At 36.3% G+C, this 14073-nt stretch overlaps 1 protein-coding gene across 1 annotated transcript in view; it reads right to left on the reverse strand.

The window, feature by feature from the left end:
• LOC103512813 (cAMP-specific 3',5'-cyclic phosphodiesterase) overlaps positions 1-10613 on the reverse strand; it is a 33937-nt gene extending 23324 nt beyond the window's left edge. Inside the window, exon 1 of the mRNA XM_026826193.1 lies at positions 10575-10613. The gene's annotated coding sequence lies outside the window, so the exon portion shown is untranslated. The remainder of the gene's footprint in view (positions 1-10574) is intronic.
• Positions 10614-14073: the final 3460 nt, after the last annotated feature.

Below are 14073 nucleotides of genomic sequence, written 5' to 3' on the forward strand. Positions count from 1 at the left end.
TCCTTTCATGCAATTTTCCTCACACGTCACCCCATCCAAGCAAAATCCAGAATAAATTAAATTCGTACGAGATAAAGAAATAAGCTTCCGATGGAAGTACCTAACCTACTTATTTTTCCCAGTAGGTAGGTACGTACCTACCTATTTTTTTTAATTCATTTTTTAAGCTCTCCAAGCACCCTCTACTTACAAAAATTTAAATTTTGCAATCGTTTTTTCCTTCATTTTCAGTTTTTTTCCCCGCAGATTTTTTAATTAAATCAACACTCCACATTCTAATACGCAGGTATCTACACAAGTTCTATTTATTGAATTTTGGAGAGGGAGTGCTTTTGTTGTGAAAGTAAGTGAAAAGGGACTTCGGTTTTATTGAACACAAAAGTGGGTATTATTTAGTTAGAAATGAAATAACCTTAACTTTCATTCTTCATTACAATTATTATTTATAACCTAATTTTCATTGTACCTACTAACCTAATCCTAATTATTTCTAACAAATTTCAGAAAATACCTACGAGTACCTATCCAAGTGTATATTTTCAGAAAACGTATAGGATATATCAAATTTGAGACGAAAAAATCCTTAAATCAAAGAAAATGCCAAAAAAAAAAAAAAAAAAAAAAAAAAAGAGGAAAAAAATACCTCGGTTTTATTGAACACAAAAGTGGGTATTATTTAGTTAGAAATGAAATAACCTTAACTTTCATTTTTCATTACAATTATTATTTATAACCTAATTTTCATTGTACTAACCTAATCCTAATTATTTCTAACAAATTTCAGAAAATACCTACGAGTACCTATCCAGGTGTATATTTTCAGAAAACGTATAGGATATATCAAATTTGAGACGAAAAAAATCCTTAAATCAAAGAAAATGCCGAAAAAAAAAGAGGAAAAAACAGTTTCTTCTTCCTGTCAGATAATTCAGAGAACGAAGGGGTTTCTTCTTGTTGTCAGTGAAATAATACGGTAAATCTTTACACTTGAGTGGTGTACGATGAGCATTATACCTACAAATTTGATGGTGAACTTGGAATTGCCGCTCCAGTGAACTCAAATCACACCGGATGACAAGGAGGAAGAGGAGGAGGAGGAGGAAGAGGAGGAAGAGAATTAAGAAGGAGGAAGAGGACGAAGAGGAGGAAGAATAGGAGGAAATGGAGAGAAGGGAAAGAAGGAAATGAAATGAAGGGCTAGGAATGAAGAGACAAGACGCGAAGAAGGAGGAGAGAAAAGGGGAAGAAGAAGAAGGAAGGTGAGAGAGATGAGAAAGAGAAGAAAATGGAGGGACAGGAGAAGTAGAAGAAAGAGAAAAGGAGCAATACTATCAAACCAATTGACACAATCCCTACATAAATGTCACACATAGAAAACACGAGAATACTTTGCCATAAGTATTCTTCAATATGGACCATGTTAAAGGGATGGAAAAAGCTGGTTATATCATTGTTGATGGTAAGATTGTCACTGATAAATTGGGTTACAAGATTTATGGTAGGTACTCTGCTCGTTACTTTTCAAATCATGGTTGGTGATTCCGAAACTATCTGGCTAGACTGGAACTCAACGCAACGGTGGACAGGACAAAAGTGGCAGGACGGATGATGGTGTCAGTGTGAAGTCTAAGCTTTCAGTCTCTTTCAGCAACATAACATGGGTTAGCATAATTATTATGTAAATACATACCTACATGTAATATGTTCACCAAGCTATAACTGTTTTAATTTTAATCACTTTAATGTTACTAGGGAAGCCACAGTCTTATGATTTTGCCTTTGGGAGATGTAATTAGTAATTGGATTAATCAGACCTAACTCGACTATAACAGCATCTAAAACTTGGCCCAAGAGACTGCAATACATGTTTTACCTCACACCTAGAAATTCTTTGGAAAAGAGATATCTGAGGAAAATAAATGGCGCAACACTTCAGAAAAGGTAATTCTCAAAACAGTTCCCTAATTAGGAGTTCAAAGCGGTTAAAGCGCCTAATGGGGGAAAAAAAAGCTCAAAAATACCTACTACCTAGAGTACCTACATAAGAATTTCAAATTGCAGGCCAATTTCCTGACCACCATCTTTGTAAAAGGGTTAAAGCGCCTAATGGGGAAAAAAAGCTCAAAAATACCTACTACCTAGAGTACCTACATAAGAATTTCAAATTGCAGGCCAATTTCCTGACCACCATCTTTGTAAATGACTTCATGGAAAATTTCCACTTAATTTCCAATAGAAAGAAAAATAATATTTTCCCTTCATTTCCTCTAAAAAGGATCGAAAAATAATATTTCCTCTGAATTTAATCAAATGAAATAAGAGGGGATTATGCTGACTTGTAGAGGGGGGTAAATCGTGGGGGAGTACATTCTGGAGCAATGGGAACTTTTCCATCGTGAAGCTGTTTCGTTAAAGCTACGTCCAGGCTCCAAGTCCCTTGATTAAATTATGGGAAAACTTTTAAAAACATTCATATTGACTAGGGAATGAAAAAGACAAAGGAAGGAACTAATTTTGTGAACGTTTTGGGGGATTATGCTGACTTGTAGAGGGGGATAAATCGTGGGGGAGTACATTCTGGAGCAAATGGGAACTTTTCCATCGTGAAGCTGTTTCGTTAAAGCTATACGTCCAGGCTCCAAGTCCCTCGATTAAATTATGGGAAAACTTTTAAAAACATTCATATTGACTAGGGAATGAAAAAGACAAAGGAAAGGGGATTCTGCTGACTTGTAGAGGGGGGTAAATCGTGGGGGAGTACATTCTGGACTTTTCCATCGTGAAGCTGTTTCGTTAAAGCTATACGTTCAGGCTCCAAGTCCCTCGATTAAATTATGGGAAAACTTTTAAAAACATTCATGTTGACTGGGGAATGAAAAAGACAAAGGAAGGAAGTAATTTTGTGAACGTTTTACTCGTAAATTGGATAATACAATCAGCGTCTAATGCTTGGTAAAAAAAAAAAAAAAAAAAAAAAAAAAAAAAAAAAAAAAAAAAATCTGGAGCAAATGGGAACTTTTCCATCGTGAAGCTGTTTCGTTAAAGCTACGTCCAGGCTCCAAGTCCCTCGATTAAATTATGGGAAAACTTTTAAAAACATTCATATTGACTAGGGAATGAAAAAGACAAAGGAAGGAACTAATTTTGTGAACGTTTTACTCGTAAATTGGATAATACAATCAGCTTGGTAAAAAATGATTTTTAAACCCCATCAGTTTATTATTGAGTTAACAATCTGTATTTGAAATTGTATGGTTATACGGTATATTGTGATTTATAGACTTAATAGTATTTTTATTTTCTTCTTCTAGTTATTATAAGGTTCTATGCTATAATTTACTTACTTTGCGGTGGGGACATTGGTAAGACTAAGGAAGTTGTTGCGGACACTACGCAAAGTCTAATGCTTGGTAAAAAATGATTTTTATAAACCCCATCAGTTTATTATTGAGTTTAGCAATCTGTATTTGAAATTGTATGGTTATACGTGTATTATGATTTATGATGTATAGTATTTTCATTTTCTTCTTCTGGTTATTATAAGGTTCTATGCTATAATTTACTTACTTTGCGGTGGGGACATTGGTAAGACTAAGGAAGTTGTTGCGGACACTACGCAAATTGGCAATCTGTACTCGTATTTGAAATTGTATGGTTATACGTATATTATGATTTATGATGTATAGTATTTTCATTTTCTTCTTCTGGTTATTATAAGGTTATATGCTATAATTTACTTACTTTGCGGTGGGGACATTGGTAAGACTAAGGAAGTTGTTGCGGACACTACGCAAACTAGCCAGAATTTGGGCGAAAGGTGTGACAATGAGATCTTCTCCATGACTGAAACAGAAATAAAATCAATTCAATTATTACAACTGTAGACACTTCATTTTGGAGTAGAAAATTGCACAGGGCCTTTTACATACTCAGTCTTACCTTAAGGGAAAAAGTTAGGTATGTGTAGTGAATCCTTAAGGCTGGCCACTCACTATCAGGTAGACCAGACAGATACGCCTGAACAGGTTCACCTCTCAGGTCTGCCTGATAGTGAGTGCCCGGCCTAAGGAACTGAACTGTAGACTCGTTCATTTAAGCGTGTTCGGGAGCGGGCCAACTTTAAAAACGTGGAAAAACGTCGCGTCAGTAGATCAAAAAAATCAATTCAATTATTACAACTGTGGACACTTCATTTTGTAGTAGAAAATCGCACAGGGCCTTTTACATACTCAGTCTTACCTTAAGGGAAAAAGTTAGGTATGTGTAGTGAATCCTTAAGGCCGGCCACTCACTATCAGGTAGACCAGACAGATACGCCTGAACAAGTTCACCTCTCAGGTCTGCCTGATAGTGAGTGCCCGGCCTGAGGAACTGAACTGTAGACTCGTTCATTTAAGCGTGTTCGGGAGCGGGCCAACTTTAAAAACGTGGAAAAACGTCGCGTCAGTAGATCATGTTTCCGATCATTGATATGACTACTGATTAAGACACTGAAGGTACACACCCTACTAATGATGCCATAGTAATATATCACAGGAAAGATGACTTTTTCTACTTATCTTCAATTGGAGAATAGGAAAATTGGGGAAAATGTATAATGAGACAGAGCTTGCGTTCTTCTAATGAGGCATGTCATACATATTTCATGACGAAGTTCAATGAATATCTATCAAACCAATTGACACAATCCCTACATAAATGTCACACATAGAAAACACAAGAATACTTTGCCATAAGTAGTCTTCAATATGGACCATGTTAAAGGGATGGAAAGAGCTGGTTATATCATTGTTGATGGTAAGACTGTCACTGATAAATTGGGTTACAAGATTTATGGCAGGTACTCTGCTCGTTACTTTTCGAATCATGATTAGTGATTCCGAAACTATCTGGCTAGACTGGAACTCAACGCAACGGTGGACAGAACAAAAGTGGCAGGACGGATGATGGTGTCAGTGTGAAGTCTAAGCTTTCAGTCTCTTTCAGCAACATAACATGGGTTAGCATAATTATCTGGATGACTTTCCAACTTTCTACTTATCTTCAATTGGGGAACAGGAAAATTGGGGGAAATGTGTAATGAGACAGAGCTTGAGTTCTCCTAATGAGGCATGTCATAAATATTTCATGGCGAGGTTCAATGAATATTTATCAAACCAATTGACACAATACCATAAATGTCACCATTGAAAACACAAGAATACTTTGCCATAAGTAGGTAGTCTTCGGTATGGACCATGTTAAAGGGATGGAAAAAGCTGGTTATATCATTGTTGATGGTAAGACTGTCACTGATAAATTGGTTACAAGATTTATGGTAGGTACTCTGCTCGTTACTTTTCAAATCATGGTTGGTGATTCCGAAACTATCTGGCTAGACTGGAACTCACGAGCCCTGAATATAGAGTACCTACTATGCTTTATTTAGTTCGTCAAGACACAGAAGCAATCCCTTTATTTTAAAACAGTTTCGTATACGTCATACAGGTAGGTAATTAAAAGCAGTCTAATACTATATATGAATACAACACTTTAATGAAGGTGATTGAGTTAGAGGGGAAGAAAACAAACGAAGGTTGCTTTGAGAAATAGAAAAATAATAAAAAAAAAATAATAAATACGAAAAGTAAAAGTGCCATCAGAATGATGTCTTCTTATTCACTCATGACAAAATTAGTGGAGATGTCATTTTCACCGTTTTCAATACATAGACTACAAGCCTGTTTCAAGCCGGGCACATGCCATATTAATAGTGTGTTCCTGTTGAAGGATACAAAATTATAAGAGGGATGTGTCTCGTAGAGATAGTCAACATTCTGTATACGAGTATTCAATATAAAATCAGGCATACTGTAGCAGTAACTAATTAGCTATATCTAATGATATTGGTACTTTTGGCACATCCACTAAAAATGTAAGCTCTCTCGCTCCCTCCCTCGCTCCCTCCCTTCCTCTCTCTCTCCCTCTCTCTCTCTCTCCCCCTCTCTCTCTCTCACTCTATATTGCATTCAAAAATTTGATAGTATAAAAAAGTCCCTTGTTCACCCCTCCTATACCTTATAACCTGCCCCAAATACCCATTTATAAATACCAAGAGATTTTCCTCGGTGTTTTCCATAATTTTCTTTTTTTCCAAAAAAGTTAATGAACGCCAGCAAGAACGTCATTTGTATGCAAATTTTCTCCCTCCACCCTATCTTATCATTGGAATACGTTCTTCATATAGATAACTATTTGGAACTCAGCTAATGAAGCACAACCAATTCTGTTCGCGTGTCTAATTTCAGGAAATCAGTTTATGGGAACACTGGAATAATTTCTTTTGCAGAAAATCAGCGTGTGAGAACACTGGAATATTGTACGAATTGCGTGCATGAACGTAGTGAGTGTTAACAATAGACTCAATAGAGTTTAAGATGTGGACGACTGAAACTTTAGTGGCAGAATGGAAATCAGTTTATGGGAACACTGGAATAATTTCTTTTGCAGAAAATCAGCGTATGAGAATATTGTACGAATTGCGTGCATGAACGTAGTGAGTATTAACAATAGACTCAATAGAGTTTAAGATGTGGACGACTGAAACTTTAGTGGCAGAATGAAATGAACTACCTATCTTCTCCTGTAGTTACAGTGAACTACGCCAATATTGGTTTTAAATTTTGAATTTTTTTTTTCTAAGTGAGTGACGTTCTTTTTGACTTAGTAAGTTAATAACTTTTTAAGTTCAATTTTTTTCTAAATGAAATTTTGTATGTAAGCTTTAAACAATATTTTATATGCATTTGTCTATTTCATTTGGCACTATATTATTTACTCGTAGTCCAATCTCGTTCTACTATGGGGGGATTTTTCCACAAAAATGATTGATTGGACTTCAAAGCTGTTTACTTTCCCGATAGATTTTGTTTGGAAACAAAAGTTTTTCGTGTTCTACATGTCACGTATACAAGTTTGCTCATCAATTGGTACATGAGCAATGAGCATACCTGTGTACCCTGTACCTGTGAACAAATTATCTGGAAGCTAACATGTAACCATACTATGAAGCAACGTTTAAACAATATGTACGTTTGTACGTACAAGTCGTTTTTCTCCTCCTCTGTGAACATATTATCTGGAAGCTAACATGTAACCATACTATGAAGCAACGTTTAAACAATATGTACGTTTGTACGTACAAGTCGTTTTTCTCCTCCTTCTTGTTTCTTTGGGTACTTATGTAGACTTTGTGCTGGATATAATACCTACCCATGAATTTGTTGACGTCTCCTCCTAAAAGTTTAGGTGTTGTTTTAGAGAGTCATGTCCATAAGTCACATCACTCTGTGAAGGATAAAATTACGAGTATTTTCTGCTGTTGGGGATAGTTTATAAATTATGTTCTCGGTACTGTTGGGTATGTACCTAATAAATTTTCTATTGGGCCTGTAAATAACGCCGCAAACTATCTGAAAGGAGCTTGCGTTCTCCTAATGAGGCATGTCATACATATTTCATGACGAGGTTCAATGAATATCTATCAAACCAATTGACACAATAACATAAATGTCACCATGGAAAACACAAGAATACTTTGCCATAAGTAGTCTTCAATATGGACCATATTGTTGATGGTAAGACGACTGTCACTGATAAATTGGGTTACAAGATTTTTGGCAGGTACTCTGCTCGTTACTTTTCGAATCATGATTAGTGATTCCGAAATCCAAAACTATCTGGCTAGTTTGAAACTCAACGCAACGGTGGACAGGACAAAAGTGGCAGGATGGATGATGGTCTCAGTGTGAAGTCAATACAAAGATTTCCGTCTCTTTCAGCAACATAACATGGGTTAGCATAATCCTAAATATATACAGCCCCTTGTGTAACTGACTCACTCATACTAATTCTAACCCACTTCTAGACGTGCTAGGAAGATGCGGTTTTCACCATTGGATCCCTTATTTTTTGTAGGTACTGGGAAAAATCGGAAAATCCCGAAATTCCAAACCGTTCCCGAGATATTGACATTTTTTAATCCCCCCATAAGAAATACACGGGGAACAGAAAATGCCGAAAAAAATTAAGAGGAAAAAAACAGTTTCTTCTTCCTGTCAGATAATTCAGAGAAAGAAGGGGTTTCTCTTCTCGTTGTCAGTGAAACAATACGGTAAATCTTTACACTTGAGTGGTGTACGATGAGCATTATACCTACAAATTTGATGGTGAACTTGGAATTGCCGCTCCAGTGAACTCAAATCACACCGGATGACAAGGAGGAAGAGGAGGAGGAGGAGGAAGAGGAGGAAGAGAATAGAGGAGGAGGAGGACGAGGAAAAGGAGGAAGAATAGGAGGAAATGGAGAGAAGGGAAAGAAGGAAATGAAATGAAGGGCTAGAAATGAAGAGACAAGGACGCGAAGGAGGAGAGAAAAGGGGAGGAAGAAGAAGAAGGAAGGTGAGAGAGATGAGAAAGAGAAGAAAATGGAGGGACAGGAGAAGTAGAAGAAAGAGAAAAGGAGCAATACGTAATATGCTCACCAAGCTATAACTGTTTTAATTTTAATCACTTTAATGTTACTAGGGAAGCCACAGTCTTATGGTTTTGCCTTTGGGGGATGTAATTGGTAATTGGATTAATCAGACCTAACTCGACTATAACAGCATCTAAAACTTGGCCCAAGAGACTGCAATACATGTTTTACCTCACACCTAGAGCTGTAGATAAGTTTATGTTAAGCCTCCCAGCAGCATAAGATACAGAATAATCCCATTGTAACTTTATTTCATTCTCTTATCTCATCTCATTTTTGTTTGATTGGCAAACTGCCTACATTTTAAACAAACATTGTTTTAAATTTGAATATCTGTTCGCCTCGTAAGAGAAAACAAGAAGGTTAGAATACAAAACAAAGTCACGTTTAATTTTCCACAACGATGAACTTTCCTTCTTTTTTTCATTAAGGGGAAAAAAATCTATAAATAATCTTGTTAGAAATTAGTATTTTCTGGACCCGCTCCTCCGTCTTTTATTCTGACGTTAGGTACCTACCTACCTACCTTAAACTAAAAAGATGTTCAGGGAAAACCTAGATCACATTGCTTTTATAACTTTCTGTTCAAAGCTTTTTTCAAATCATATTTTTCCTTTAACTTTTTAAGCTTTCTAAAAAGATATCTTGTGATATTTAATCTTCTCTTAGTATCGGGGATTTTCACAACCACATTGCAAACGGATATTGAACTTTCCTTCTTTTTTTCATTAAGGAAAAAAAAAATCTATAAATCTTGTTAGAAATTAACATTTTCTGGACCCCCTCCTCCGTCTTTTTATTCTGACGTTAGGTACCTACCTACCTTAAGCTAAAAAGATGTTCAGGGAAAACCTATCACATTTCTTTTATAACTTTCTGTTCAAAGCTTTTTTCAAATCATATTTTTCCTTCAACTTTTTAAGCTTTCTAAAAAGATATCTTGTGATATTTAATCTTCTTTTGGTATCGGGGATTTTCACAACCACATTGCAAACGGATAAGAGCTCTTGCTTTTAGAGACTTCAAGTCGGTAAAGCAACTTTGAGAAAATCTTTTCAAAGTCTTGTGGGAAGATGGAGGCTAGAGAACACAAGGTAACTAATATCTGCTTGTGTAGGATCCTTGGGGAACTTTATGGATTCCTAGGAAATTTGTAAAAGTAAAACCCGATTACAACCGAGTTAGGTTTACTTGGAAACATTATTTTCATAACAGACAATAGACATCTAATAAATCATTAGGTAGGTACATACCTAATCTATAGGTATTACGAGTAAGGTAATAAATACCAAGGTACGATAGTAAAGTACATTATCTACTGAGGTAAGAGTAAGGTCAGGGTTATAACACCTACACAATAAAAGTCTCCAATCGAGTTCTCATCTTATTATTTTTCATTTCCGCAAATCGTAAATTGTAAAAATATATAAATTCTATGTCAAACTGTTTAGACTTTGGCGAGTATTAAGGATTCTCTCTAGGTAATCTATCGAGACAGATTAGGAGAAAACGACGAAGGAGAGAGTAGAAAGAGGAGGAGAGGGAAAGAGAAAGAGAAGATTCTGTCTAGGACTATGTAATCTATCGAGACAGGTTAGAGGAGAGAGGAGGAGAAAGCAGAAAGAGGAGGAGGAGAAGAGAGGAACACTTTCATGTCACGAAAATAAAAAGAAGAAAAAGGAAAACCCTAAAGTTTCTTTTATAAAATTCGGAGGAACGCAGAAATAAGAGGTTGGTGTTGCCTCTGCCAAAGAGCTTTGTATTGCCAAACTTCATTGAAAATGAAAATTGAATTGTATTTCTATTCGAAGCTACAACTGCTACAAGACACAAGTTTGAACACATAGGTACAAGAGCACACAAGCCAAGTTTTGTCAGGAAAAAGTACAGAATACCTATACGCTTCTACTAACACGGAATATACGCCTGTAAAATTTCCATGCAGATAAGAGAGAGAGAAGAAACCCCGACCCAAAGTTGCGATTTTCGTTTAGGAATGATTAAATGATCATCCCTAAAGGGGATTTAGCTAATAAAAAGAGACAAGGAGGGAACTTACCTCCTGGAGTTAGGTTGCGGTTCTGTGGGGTTCCACTACCAGCAGGAGAGAGAGAGAAGAAACCCGGACCCAAAGTTGCGATTTTCGTTTAGGAATGATTAAATGATCATCCCCAAAGGGGATTTAGCTAATAAAAAGAGACAAGGAGGGAACTTACCTCCTGGAGTTAGGTTGCGGTTCTGTGGGGTTCCACTACCAGCAGCTCCGGAAGATCTTCGCGACCTAAAAACAAATAAAGAAACAGTTAATGAACTGAGGAATAAAGACACGGAAATAAAGACATTGTTAGTGAACTGAGAAATAAAGAAACAGATGTAAATAAATTGTCAATAAACTGAGAAATAAAGAAACAGTTCATAGACTGAGAAATAACAAAACAGTTAATAAACTGAGAAATAAAGAAACGGTTCATAGACTGAGAAATAACAAAACAGTTAATAAACTGAGAAATAAAGAAACGGTTAATGCATTGAGAAGTAAAGAAATGGTTGTTGAATTGAGAAATAAAGAAACAAATAAAGACCTGAGAACGTCAGATCAGAAAAGAAATTCTTTTAATGGACTGAGAAATAAAAAAATTGTCAATAAAAATAAACTGAGAAATAAAGAATAAAGAAACAGTTCATAGACTGAAAAATAACAAAACAGTTAATAAACTGAGAAATAAAGAAACAGTTAATGCATTGAGAAGTAAAGAAATGGTTGTTGAATTGAGAAATAAAGAAACAAATAAAGACCTGAGAACTTCAGATCAGAAAAAAAAATCTTTGAAAAAGAGAAAGAAACCACCTCTGGAAAAGAGATAACTGAGGAAAATAAATGGCGCAACACTTCAGAAAAGGTAATTCTCAAAACAGTTCCCTAATTAGGAGTTCAAAGCTCAAAGAACGGCGCGAACGACCCAATATAGAGCCGGAGCTGAGGTACATTTTTTCTACCTCATAAGGTACAAAATTTTCTTCCTATGGATCTGATGGGGGTTGGCGAGTATAACTGCTACAAGACACAAGTTTGAACACATAGGTACAAGAGTATCTACACAACAAGCCAAGTTTTGTCAGGAAAAAGTACAGAATACCTATACGCTTCTACTAACACGGAATATACGCCTGTAAAATTTCCATGCAGATAATGTGGCATTGTTGTATTTGTTAGTACTCTACATGTAAATAATGGGAGTTGTTTTCTTTTCTTTCCATGAGAAAACTTTGCAGCGGCTCAATGCTGAGATGTAATTCAATTCAAAAACAAATATACGAACAGGGCTCTTGTTGACAATTCATTTTCAGTAATTCAATTCAAAAACAAATATACGAGCAGGGCTCTTGTTGACAATTCATTTTCCTTGTTAACAACTTTTTGTATCTCCGTACGAGTCATCTACGTAGTAAATGAGTTGTATTCATTTTCCTTGTTAACAACTTTTTGTATCTCCGTACGAGTCATCTACGTACTAAATGAGTTGTAATACAAACAGTTGTGTTGCTGAACTGAGAGTATGTGAATGAATCTCGAGCCCTGAATAGTCTCGAGCCCTGAATATAGAGTACCTACTGTGCTTTATTTAGTTCGTCAAGACACAGAAGCAATCCCTTTATTTAAAAACAGTTTCGTATACGTCATACCAGGTAGGTAATTAAAAGCAGTCTAATACTATATGAATACAACACTTTAATGAAGGTGAAATGAGTTGTAATACGAACAGTTGTGTTGCTGAACTGAGAGTATGTGAATGAATCTCGAGCCCTGAATAGAGTACCTACTATGCTTTATTTAGTTCGTCAAGACACAGAAGCAATCCCTTTATTTAAAAACAGTTTCGTATACGTCATACAGGTAGATAATTAAAAGCAGTCTAATACGATATGAATACAACACTTTAATGAAGGTGATTGAGTTAGAGGGGAAGAAAACAAACGAAGGTTGCTTTGAGAAATAGCAAAATAATAAATACGAAAAGTAAAAGTGCCATCAGAATGATGTCTTCTTATTCACTCGTGACAAAATTAGTGGAGATGTCATTTTCACCGTTTTCAATACATAGACTACAAGCCTGTTTCAAGCCGGGCACATGCCATATTAATAGTGTCTTCCTGTTGAAGCACACAAAATTATAAGAGGGATGTGTCTCGTAGAGATAGTCAACATTTTGTATACGAGTATTCAATATAAAACCAGGCATACTGTAGTAGTAACTAATTAGCTATATCTAATGATATTGGTACTTTTGGCACATCCACTAAAAATGTAAGCTCTCTCGCTCTCTCCCTTCCTCCCTTCCTCTCCCCCTCTCTCTCTCCCTCTCTCCCTCTCTCTCTCTCCCTCTCTCCCTCTCCCCCTCTCTCTCCCCCCCCCTCTCTCTCTCACTCTATATTGCATTCAAAAATTTGATAGTATAAAAGGTCCATTCACCCCTCCTATACCTGCCCCAAATACCCATTTATAAATACCAAGAGATTTTCCTCGGTGTTTTCCATAATTTTCTTTTTTTCCAAAAAGTTAATGAACGCCAGCAAGAAAGTCATTTGTATGCAAATTTTCTCCCTCCACCCTATCTTATCATTGGAATACGTTCTTCATATAGATAACTATTTGGAACTCAGCTAATGAAGCACAACCAATTCTGTTCGCGTGTCTAATTTCAGAAAATCAGCTTGTGGGAACACTGGAATAATTTCTTTTGCAGAAAATCAGCGTGTGAGAACACTGGAATATTGGACGAATTGCGTGCATGAACGTACTGAGTGTTAACAATAGACTCAATAGAGTTTAAGATGTGGATGACTGAAACTTTAGTGGCAGAATGAAATGAACTACCTATCTTCTCCTGTAGTTCTCACATTTGCAGGGCTGTATCTAGGATTTTGTCGAGGGGGGTGAATGCTCCAAATTTTCGGAGTCTAGCCTGCAGTAAAGGAGAAAAATTAAGCTCGAGGAGGAGGAGGGCCCGGGCCCCCTCGCCCCCCCTTAAATACGGCCCTGCACAATCATCATTTGGTCGTGTGTAAAATTTTCAAAGCACTTAAACATCATGTTTGTAATGTTCAGCAAGCGAGGTAAACTACGTTCGTCATTTTCGACATTAAAAATGAACACGGAGAAAAGTAGGTTAGATTTATAGTTATGTACTGCTTGTAATATACGAGAGTAATGTGAATTTTTCCCAGGTAGAAATTTTATTACAGAAAGTTTCATCTCGTTCTTCCTCGGCAATCACTTTTCTTAAGCACTTAAACATCATGTAATGTTCAGCAAGCGAGGTAAACTACGTTCGTCATTTTCGACATTAAAAATGAACACGGAGGAAAGTAGGTTAGATTTATAGTTATGTACTGCTCGAAATATACGAGAGTAATGTGAATTTTTCCCAGGTAGAAATTTTATTACAGAAAGTTTCATCTCGTTCTTCCTCGGCAATCACTTTTCTTTTCATTAATTTTCTTCGTGTTCAACAATGGTGGTGTTTTGTTATGTTGGGCTAGCGTCAGTATTTCAGTAC

Source organism: Diaphorina citri, unplaced genomic scaffold (genome assembly GCF_000475195.1).
Source record: "Diaphorina citri unplaced genomic scaffold, Diaci psyllid genome assembly version 1.1 scaffold887, whole genome shotgun sequence".
NCBI lineage: Eukaryota > Metazoa > Arthropoda > Insecta > Hemiptera > Psyllidae > Diaphorina > Diaphorina citri.